Source organism: Brienomyrus brachyistius, chromosome 23 (genome assembly GCF_023856365.1).
Source record: "Brienomyrus brachyistius isolate T26 chromosome 23, BBRACH_0.4, whole genome shotgun sequence".
NCBI classification, from domain to species: Eukaryota; Metazoa; Chordata; class Actinopteri; order Osteoglossiformes; family Mormyridae; genus Brienomyrus; species Brienomyrus brachyistius.
The window spans coordinates 6,396,408-6,408,481 of NC_064555.1; positions in this window are offsets into that span (position 1 = coordinate 6,396,408).

Below are 12,074 nucleotides of genomic sequence, written 5' to 3' on the forward strand. Positions count from 1 at the left end.
TCTTTTGAAAATGTAATGACATCTCATAATTAGCATAATACCCCAACTTGTCTGATGCTTTTAATTGTCACACAATATTTGCTTAACATTGCATTGACGGGAAAGGGTGGAGAAGGAGGTGGTGATGGTGGCGGTTGGGGGGGGTTGGTGGTAAAAACCAAGATGACAGATGTCACTGCGAGCAGTCACATCCAGAAAGCTATTACTGCACAGACACTCAGCTGCAGTGCGGGAATCCGCAGCTTCCATCATCTTTTAGTGCGGCGTGAAAGAGAGAGAAATCTCTCCAGGGTGGGCGTTTGGAAAAGGGGGGAACCGATTCGTCTCAAAGTTCGTTCAAACTTAAAAGAGGTTTCTGAATACTGGTTGACCTCTTGTGTTAAATTCGAGTCGGTCACTTTTATGTCGATGCCGTTGATCATGTCTGTCATATATGACCAGGTAAATAATCATAAATATGGATACTCATAAAATTCACTGTATTCAGCGTACGGATCAGCAATTAATGAAAAAAAAAAATAATTAGAAAAAAATGGTTGGTTAGGCATGCAGATAAAGTGCATATAGTTGTTTTTAATATTGAGTGAAATCGTAATATAGTCAAGTTTAAGGCGAGGACCTGTCCAATGTCAGCCAAGCGGCTGCTTATTCCCAAAGGCGAAATTAGTTGTCATTTCTTTCCAAGGCCTCGTTCACAGCCTAGAGCTTCTGTGCTCCTCTTACTCTCGTGTGCTGTTTGTAGAAACAATTTTTTACATTATATTTATAGATCAGTCGCATTCTGGAAGTTGGATTTGGGGGCTTTGAAAATGCGACACTCTGAACATCAAGACTAAATTAAAGAGCCAGATCTGTGTCACATATCTTCTGTGTTTTTTTTTTTTTTTTATGAAAAAACTATCATTAGGAACTAAATCAGCTGGATGAAATATGTGCACATTAAACATAATTACATATAACTACATAGCACCAAGATTTTTTTTAATTGAAGAAGTACGCAAAATAGGAGACAAGAGTAAATAAAAGACGGCTTAACAGCTACAAATGAAGACACAATACAAGAAAAACAGAAATGCATTTAGTATTAAAGGTAGGGCATGCAGGGGGCGGCATGGGGGTGCAGTGGTTAGCACTGTTACCTCACACCACGGGGACCCGGGTTTGAGTCTCCGCCTGGGTCACATGTGTGTGGAGTTTGCATGTTCTCCCCATGTCGTCGTGGGGTTTCCGCCGGGTACTCCGGTTTCCCCCCACAGTCCAAAGACATACTGAGGCTAACTGGAGTTACTAAATTGCCCATAAGTGTGCATGTGTGAGTGAGTGGTGTGTGAGTGTGCCCTGCGATGGGCTGGCCCCCCATCCTGGATTGTTCTCTGCTTCGTGCCCATTGCTTCCGGGATAGGCTCCGGACCCCTCCCGACCCAGTAGGATAAGCGGTTTGAAAAATGGATGGATGGATGGATGGGTAGGGCATGCAAATTTAATCCAATACACTTTTTTGTCAAATTCAGCAAATTTCTCCTCACAGTCCGTTAACTGTCCGTTTTGTGTGTGCACTGAATTAAAGCCCAGGATAGTCATGCTCATACACAGGACAGTGGGAGGGCAGACGGGGGGAGCGAAAGGGACATGGGGGAGTGGCTTCAGAGGGACGACTGAAGTAAAGGGATGGGACTGTTTTGTGTGGCTCAGTGCGTCAAAACAGCTGATTTTTTAATAGCGCACACAGGATGGATAGCTAGCAGACTGTGAGGAGGAATTTGCTGAATTTAACAAAAAGTGCATTGGATTAAAATTGCAAACCCTAGCTTTAACATTTCAGTGTGTGCATGGATTGGAAGCAAAGACTTGAGGAGCAGTAAAAAGGTTTCGAGAAACTGTCCATTGGCTTTGTCAAGCCTTTACAGTGATATGTGGTTCGTCAGGGAGTTCATACTTAGTGCGATGGAGAGATGGTCTCCAGTATTCCAATTTTGAAGAATGGTTAGCAGTAAAAAAAGCCATAAGAACTCCATCTGATGGGTGCCCTACCGCCACATCCAAAAACACGTGACGGGTCACCTGAAACATGCTGCCAAAACTTGTAGACTGGAGGGCGTGTTCAGAGGGTGTGGAAGAGGAGTATACCGTTAGGCCCATGTGCAGCATCGCATACTCTGCTAGGTGCTTGATCCCATATTGGATTAAGTGTCCATGAGTCTTTAGCAGTTGTTTTGAGCAGTTATTCTGGAAATATTCCCGTTCACCTTTATATTGGTGGGAAAAACTTGAAGACGATATTCTTCCAGTTAATCTTTGATTTCTTCAATATGTGGTTGTCGCTTTAAACAGTCGTTAGCTACATTAACTTTGCTAATTATCAAGCTCTTAAGTTAGATATATTGTAAATATTACTCTCCCTAATGGTGTGTTTCTGCTAGCTAATGGATCCTTTGTTTTCAAGGTGCAGGTCTAAGTATATAATCCTTCATTCCATCCATTTAGTGCTTACGAGCGGTGTCTTATCTGTTTGGAAGTCTGGGTTTTGCCATATGGGGGTGTATTTGCTGGGGGTTATAACAAAATTAAATCAATTTTTTTAATTTTCCACCATGCTGTCAGAAATGTAGCAGTCACGAGGTTTTTGAAAAGATGATGGTGTTTTATGTTATTAGTGAGTCACAGTAGGGTTGGGGTACTCCTCCTTGCCACTGGTCTGATTATGGTGATGCATCCATTTGTATATTAATACCAAATAAATACCAATTTGCCAGGTAAGAATGATGAACGTTTGGGGTCCCCAAGCCTAAGGTAGTCTAGTGTTTCTTGGTTTTTTTTCAGTAATGCTTCTTATTCTGCTGTCTAATGTATGAAACCAGTGTGTAGTGGCTGTGTCTGCATCATTGATAATAATTTATTTAAATTATTTTAAGTAACTGAATAATAAGCTATAGGCCATGGAATCAGTGAGATGGAGATATGTAGCTCCACTTTTTCTTTGCAAGGGGGTATTCTTCTGTAAAAAAAAAAATACATAAATTAAATTGTTTTATTTGTTTAATTTATGTGTTTAATTTATCAGATATTAGCCAAGAGGTTATTAACTACACTACTGGTCTGTTAAAGTATGAACACTGCCAGACCTACAGCATTTATCCTTTAGTACTATTTTTTACTATATTAACAGATAAATTAAGTAGTATTTCATATCCAAGATTCACACCTGCTTTTTGGAAAAGTTTTATGTAAATCCTTAGCTACCAGACGTTCCCACTGGGTCAATAAATGTTGAAGTGTTTGTTCACAACTCCGATTTAGTGCCTTTAGACATGTAAAATTATGTCTTTAATGGTACTTGGTTTATGCATCTTAATACAGGTTGTGTATCTAATACCAGCAGAAATACTATGTTTGACACGATATTGATGCACGCTCAGACAATTGAGTGGGTCACTTGCAGACCATCATTGTTTGGTTTATACATTCGGTATTAAACTGTTACCATCCAGTGTGTTTTTTTGTTACTCACCACATAAATAATACTCAGTTATAAGTGAGGCTCGTAATACTGTGGAGCTTGGAAAGACAACCGAATTTGACCACTACGGCATGTTTGAACTAAGCGACCCGAAAGTCGAGAGCCATGAATGTGCCCCCCCGACCCCCCACCCGAAAACAGCAGTAATTAATGGCCATTGCCAGTGTTCTGCTCTGGGGGCTATGCTACAGCAGTGGGGGTGTAGTTACCGTACACTGACATGTAAGACACTTAAAAACACAGGCCCTGTGAATCCCAATCATTCCTGAAAGCTCCCATATTTAATGGCACTTTTAAAGAGCTGGGATAGATGTATTATTAATAAAGTATTATTTAATCGACTCACATCTAAGGCTAAACAGTCTCTAAAACCTGTCTCTAAGAGGGTGATGTCACTGTCTGGAAACTCTAACCTCTTAACATCTTAATTCTAGATTTATGTCCTTTCATTGTTGAAGGAGATACTGTTCTCTTGATAGCAGGATGAATAAATAAATATTGACTGACATGCCAATGGCATATGGGCTTAGTAACAAATAAAAACCCCACAAGGCACTCTGCAATCGACTGATTCTGCTGATTGCCCAGGATCCGGACTTAGGTAACATTTAACACCTATGATCTTAAACTTCGAAAGAATGACATCATCTTTGAGTTTATTGCCTCCATGTTTTTCCTCTTTTTTGGAAATGGGAGCTGAAGATTGGAAAATGAAAGTCTGATTTGCTTTTTATGACTCTACAGGCATTTCCTTGCAAACATATGATGTGACCACCGTGGAATTTGGGAATGTGGCACACAGTGCAAAAGGTGGAAACTTGATGGGCTGGTTTTCGTCATGTGACTGCTGAGCTCGTCCAATAACGTAGCAGCACACAGTATTAGAAAACACTGCTCTAGCCGACTGATGAACGGCCAGGTCTATTGGCAGATGCATGCGTTCTAAGCTCCACTGTATGATAAAAATCCCTCCAGCTAGAAGTGGAAGCACAGAGATGCCACTTTTAGCTACATTTGTTGTCTTGTAGGCCTGAGTCTTGGCAGCGTCTCTTCAATTGGTATGCAGAATATCTGCTCAAGTATTTCATACTGTTCCAGTCCCTTCGATAACAAGACGTTACACATCAGCTTCCCTTTATTACTGTTTAATGTAAAATAATAACTGCAACAGAGAAAAAGCCTCCTGAGAAATTCCATGTTGTTCTACGAGACCTGTTTTTCACCAATATTGTCTTGAAATAGATGTTTTTTTTTACATACACTCCCACAAGAAAAAAAAAATCATGTCTGGAAATTAAAATATGTCAAGGAGGATCCTTTATAACACAGCTTATATTTTCACTTCAAAGACTTGGCAATTTCTGATCCATATGACATTCACACTCCTTCAGGGTCAAACAACATCTTGCAGCCTTCATAAAATGATTAAATATTTTAAACAGCTCCTGCCCATACCTCCATCTCCCCATGAGACTGATGCTGTTATCGCTTTTGTCAAAGCCAGTTTCCATCTGCATTTGTCATTCCTGCTTGCGTTTATGAGTTATCAATCGGCGTGTCAAAATGCAAAATAACTGATGTTCTTTGGGCGGTATTGGACGGTCTATCTAGGGCTTTTAATCAATGCTGATTTTTTTTTATTTTCCATACTCGTACATAAATCTTTAGCGTTGCCGGCTCCTTATAATGCATTCGCACAGAAAGCGGTGACAGAAGCAGTGGTTATATTATCAAACATTATACCTCAGGGCGAACGGGGTATCGAGGGCTTTCAGACGGGGAATGTTGGGAATTAAACAGGAGACATGGCTGTTCCACACACTGTAAGGGATTGCTTTTGCCATCCATAAATCAACTGCCTTGCAGCCTAATCTTTCTCACTCAGAGGCAAAGTAAATTCTTTACTTATAGATTCGACAGAGCTTACTTTTGTATACGCTTCATGCGCATGTTCGGGTCCCAACGGTAACAATGCCTTTTAATATGCTTTCCATTTATTTTTTTTTCCTGAATGTTTCTTTGATTTCTACCGTCATGGGAGGGGCTCCCGGAAAGAGGGGTGGGAATTAGGGCCTTGTTCCGACTGGTAATTGTCAGGACCAAAAAAGGAACTGAATTCGCATGGCGGAGAGAAGCCCTGTCAGAAGGGTTTGAGGCTACATGTGTATCACGCTATAAATACATCTCGTGTTTAAGGAGGCTTTCGCATTTGTGAATTCTCACATCTGGAGGAAGAGTTGTTAGTTGTTAAAGGCGGGGAAGTGCACTTTGGGGTGTCATATGAGCATGTGGGACTGATTAAGGTATCTCAAAATGGCCGATTCCTTAATCTGCAAATACACCCCCTGTTTACCAGATGCAGAAAAAAGGAGGACTTCTAGAATAAGTTTGCTTGCTGCCACACAGATAGACATGCGTAACTGGCTGCTGAAGACCATAATTGAATCAAAGAAATGGGAAAGAAGAAATAAGCATTAGAGCCCTTCATCATAATTACAGTGAATACATAACTGGTTGTCACATGGGGCAGGGCGGTCACATGGGGCAGGGTGGTCACATGGGGCTGGGCGGTCACAGAGGGCAGAGTGGTCACATGGGGCAGGGTGGTCACATGGGGCATGGTGGTCACAGGGGGCAGGACGGTCACATGACACCTCTTAGCTAATGGGCTCTCGGCTGTGTCCTCTGTCACAGTTCCGCTCTGCCTTCCTATGGAGCTTCTGGATGACTGCGGTGAGAATAAGCAGGAATGAGAAAGTTGGGAGGACATCATTAGCCCTTCCACTCCTCATCCATCTGCAAACCCCTCTGCTGCACTGCTCAGCCCCAGAGAGCGATCTCAGATTGTAGCCTCACAGGGAGGGGGGGGTAGCGTCGTAACAAATGGACACGGAGGCCGTGGTTCCGCTTTAGGTTTCTGGTCCATGGAGCATCTACAAATAGAAAGTGAGCAACTAGAGGTCCATTCAGAGCAGTCCCTGGGGGAAACTGTATCCTACAAAGAGCAGAGGGTGTGTTGCATGTGAAACACTCACTGAGGGCAGGGAGGAGAGACTGACATAAAGCACTTGCTACCATTTTAACTGAGGTTCTTAATGCCAGCTTGGCAGGGAAGCATCTAGAACCTTCTCACTTCCATCCGCTGAAATACCTCGTAATCATTCTGCATTTCAATATGAAACAACCCCGTCACCCTCCTTTCTCATAAAACTTCCTAATACTTTATATTGTTTATTGAGGAATAAACAAGGCCGCCGCAATTCTTTCATTTTCTAGGTCAATGACTGAGTGCAATGTCTGAATGTTCGCATCTAGCATTCTTGTACAGCAACTCCATCATTAAGTGACTCATAACTAGCAAATGATTGCTATTATTTTGCATTTGACTTAATGCTTTGACCTTAAGACGATCACCGTTCACATCTCGGGACGTTACTGGAGTGTTTCGGGTGCGGGAGGTAGTGCCCTGCTATCCAGGACTTAAAATTGACAACGAGCTTACAGATTCGTGCCGCTGCTGCCTCTCTAACGGCAGTAGCCTCTTCACAAAGTCGCGCGGGATGCAGTGTACACTCGGGCCTCTTCTGTTCCCATGAGTTTCCAGAGCAATTTCAAGGGCTGCTGGTAAGCATGAGACCGTGAGGCTGCCTGTGAGATGGAGGGAGCTGACGGCTGTCAGTTTTCCCGTTGGCATCCCGCACGGACTCCAGCTGAGAGGCGAAACACTCCGCCTCATCCGACAGGCCGGTGTCGGCATGAGACGTTACTGCCACTGTGCCTCATTGAAACAAACTGCCGCTGATTGCCGGTCAGTCAACTGTAAAGGAGGGTAAGAATATGAGGTAATGAAAAAAAACAGTTGTGATCTGAACAAGCACTGCTAGCCCCCCCCCCCCCCCACCCCCCACCCCACCGGGCCTGGTGCAGCCTGAAATCCGAACGGCTTGAGATTTTGTCAGTGTGGATACTGGGCTGGATGGAGACTTCTGTCCGCTGGCTTTGACGATTCGGTTTGATATTGAATGTGAAAGGCGTGCCGGGACGTTTACATGCCAAGGACATTAAATTCAATTGTCGGCACTGTAAAAGATGAGGCGCGTCCTCCTAGAGAGCCCACTTTGCATGGACTGAATGCATTCACGGTACTGTAAACAATGGCACACAATGACAATGGGGTGACTTGGAAGAATGGCATTATCCCTAATGGAACAAAGCGGATGTTTACGCTTGGCGCTAATTAGGATGCTAATATTAAGATGTTCGGTAATTTGTGTTAATTGACTAATATGCAGTTAGTATGGTTGTGAGAGTAAATGTATTATGTTGGGGAAAGGAGTGTTTCAGTCGTATTGCCTTAAAAATTCTGCTTTATGATGTATTTATTCATTACCAGCCAAGGGTCAGTGTTTAAGTGTTTCGTGATAACTGTTGCCAAATCATTAGAATTGGTAAGAGTGATAAAGGAAATCCATAAATACAAGCAATTCATTTTAAACAGATGACCTATTTACGCAGATTTAGCTATTTAGTCAGCTTAAGTGTTGCCACAGTATATAATCAGCAGAAGCGTCTAATTGAAAGCAATTATGGAAGCGGGCGGCAAGCTTGGTATTCTTATTAAATTTTCTGTGTGACAGCAGCAGTAAATACGTAAAACGGTGATTTTTTAAAATACCTTTCAGCCTTGCGGAGACAGTTTTTGATCAATTAAGAGAAAGGGGTATAATTGTCATTCTCATTAATTACTCCCTCCATGTGCCCGGGATGATCACAGAACCCCCCCCCCCCAAAAGGATGGTAATGGCTGGCAGAGTAGGGCATTATGGTTCAGTCCAAGAGGGGCCATCTTAGTCGGGGGGGAGGGGTGGAACTGTTTCCACTCAGGCATCAGAAAAACACGTGCTGACTCCCATTCCATGCCGGGGATGCGTATCTCCAGCAAAGGCAATTTAAGTATAAATTAAACCTTACGGAAACCACGGTCTCACTGACAGCCCCCCAACACTAAATAAATCACCTTTTATTGTGTAGGGACAGTACAGCTGTAGCTGACATGATGGGTTTTACATTTTAACTTTACACCCGGCTGTATTCCACCAAGTCCTCCGTGTAACTTAAGAGGGCAGTTTCAGATCCCGTTCTAACCTTAAATTACCGTTTTAAATCAAAGCTCGGACACAAATCTCTCCAGGATTCTGGCTATAATTCTATGCTTATCTCTTTGTAAAGGTTTGGCCAACTCGCAACCTTAAAGGGGCAGTTTGTGTTCAGGCAACATGTGCGTCGATTCAGAGATATCTTCAAAGACTGCATAATATATCTGTATCTTTAATACAGTTAGGGACACTTACTGTAGAGCTGAATTGCAGATATACAGTATGTTCAGAAATATGAAGCCATATCCATTTAAGGATATCTTGAAATCACTTCCTGTCTATTGAATGATGATAGAAAATTGTTTCTGCCAAATAATGTGTATCAGAAATTAGTTGAAATATATCTGAAAATATAAACTTTTAAAATCTTTAGATTAACTGATTTAGATAGATCCGGAAATCTAGCAATGTTTCTGAATTAGCCTACATAGATGCCACATTCATGTTTGGCCACAGCCTAGCAGCACTGTGTAGTCACTCCTTCCTAGCAAACAAAGAAAAGTACCCACAAACTCACAAACACCTGTCCTTAAATGTTAGACACACAGCTGCGGGTAATTTAATGCTAATTGGGTGCTGATCACTAATCTGCTAGCTAGAGACGCCAAAACAGACATTGTCCCACAAGCTAATTGTGAATTACATTCATACCATCAGCAGGAGCAACAACTGTGGTTATCTTAGACACAAAAACAACAAATAATATATAATAGAAACATATATGTAATGTAAAATCATGATTGTAGGAAGCATGTTTATGACTTTTGAAGCCAATATCGAAAAAATATTGTATGTTTATAAGACTGCAGGAAAATATCTCATACAGAAACCATACTTTGGGGTCGATTGACGTTTACTTTGTCCTGGCTGTCCAGGCCCTGAACAACATTGTTATCATGTCAGGATTAGTTTTGTCTGACCTGACAGGACCAAATTATTTTAGCCGGTTTGTGAGTGATGGGATGTGAGGTAATGTTATTGACAGCAGGGCAATGGAAAATGTGCAGGTGAGGTTTATGATCCCAAAGTGACATTAAGCAGCATTACCTTCACCTCCGTGATGTTTCGCCACACCTGTGGATTCCCAGAGCTTGCTGTCTCTCCTTTCAGCCATTTATTTACAGAGCAGATAGCCTTGTGATGGCATGCGTGGATTGTGTGGTCCGGACCAAGGCATGAAGTGATAACAAAAAAAAATGAACAAAGGGGATAACAGGATAACAGACAAACGCTCCAGACAAGTTTGGCAGCTCCTGAAGCTCAAGCAGTAAAGCCGTGCGCTTCCAATGCGAAGATTGTGGGTCCCAATCCCTACAAGCACACACAAAAAAATGCAATCCTTCTCTCTACCGTAAGTTGTTTCAGATAAATGAATAAAGTGTAAATCCGTGATATTCTAATCGTGGCCCTCAAGGTCCTGCTGGTTTTCTGTCCCTCCTTTACCTGTGAGCCAGGTGTGAAGCTTCTGTGGCCAATCAGAATCAGTCATTATTAAACTAAGTACCTGGGAGAACTAAAAACAAGGCCTGGATTTGGAATCGAGGTCCAGATTGAAGAGCCCTGATATATCCATCCATCCATCTTCCAAACTGCTTATCCTACTGGGTCGGGGGGGTCCAGAGCCCATCCTGGAAGCAATGGGCACGAGGCAGGGAACAACCCAGGATGGGGGGCCAGCCCATTGCAGGGCACACTCACACACCATTCACTCACACATGCACTCCTACGGGCAATTTAGTAACTCCAATTAGCCTCAGCATTTTTTTGGACTGTGGGGGGAAACTGGAGTACCCGGAGGAAACCCCACGACGACATGGGGAGAACATGCAAACTCCACACACATGTGACCCAGGTGGAGACTCAAACTCGGGTCCCTGTGGTGTGAGGTAACAGTGCTAACCACTGCACCCCCATGCCGCCCCCAGCCCTGTTATAAATACATGATTATATACATTTTGAGTTGTGCTTCAAGGAAACATGCTTGAGAATCTGTAATTCTCTTTCATTATATAAGCTGGACGTCCACCTGCAGTGAAGAACGGCCCTTTGAATTTAAATTGAGGGAGTGACTGAGCAGCAGTTGCACCTTCATGCCTGCCCTCAGTCTCCCTCTTCCTCCAACACTGCTGAATTTATTTAATTGATATACCATTAACTGCGCTGTTGCCGATTATTTACTGGCTGTGGAATGTGAGGGATATCCATGGCGGATGTATTATATTGTCCGGCCACTCCCTCTCAAGGGGTGTCGCGTTAAAATTTATGAAGTGAATCAACTTAATTGCGTAGCGGATTGATGAGCTATTCAGTTCCTGTCGGTGGGGATGATGAGTGATTGTGGACGGCAGGAGAAACCACCAAAGAGCAGCTGTGAAGCCTCGGCGGATTTCTGGGGATCACCGGCTTCCGTGAGCTCCGTGGTAACATAAGTCTGATCTTTTTGGCGAAACACCACAGAAACGACACCCAAGAACGTTTGGTCCCCAAAACCGACTTTGGCGGTCATCTGGTCATTTTCCATTGAATCCTAATGCACGCATTTTCTGTATTATGACTAATTTATGGTGAATATATTGGCACTTTAATCTTTAATAGGTGGCAGCTGGCTCACACGATTAAAGAGTTGGATGCATGACCACAAGGTCTCAGGTTCAAATCCAAGGAGTGGGGCAGCCGCGTGACGAAACCCTTCCAAAAGGTATGGCTTCAGCGGAATATTCAACCAGTAAATGGATTCGATGCAAACTTTGGAGCCCATTTCCAAAGTAGCATCTGTTAAGCAATTAACGAAGCAATTTTAAAATTAAATCATTTTTTTTCCGCCCGTATTTTGAGCAAGGTAGAACATTTGGAGATGCGTGTACGCATTCTGTACACATGGAGACACAGCAAGGCATCAAGAGTGGCTTCCAACTCGCACCAGATGATGAAACCACCATCATTATAAAATGAATGGCTCACTGTCTAACATGTGAAAACAGTGAGATTATTAGCTTACGAGCTAGACCGAGATACAATGAGTCATTTGACGCTTGCACAAATAATCAGCATCTTCTAAATAATACCCTTGTTTAGAGGACGTTCCACAAATCAAGGTAAGTTAAAAACAGGCTTATAATAAAAGAAAAAAGCCGGAGCGAAGATTCTTTCATTTTACTCTGATTTGTTACTACTTTAGGCAGTGGTGTCTGATCTTTTTTATTGTGTGTCTGTATTAATAGAAGAAAAACTAATGAGTTTGTCACATCTATGCTAAAATTCATGGGCCTAAGGAGTAAAATACTGTTATTTACTGTTTTAATATTCCGTTTTGTTCCATGGTGAGACACTCCTTAAATCTATCACAGAACAACTCTTGGACCCTATACAGCACCTGCTCCATGGAGGGCCAGTGTGGATGC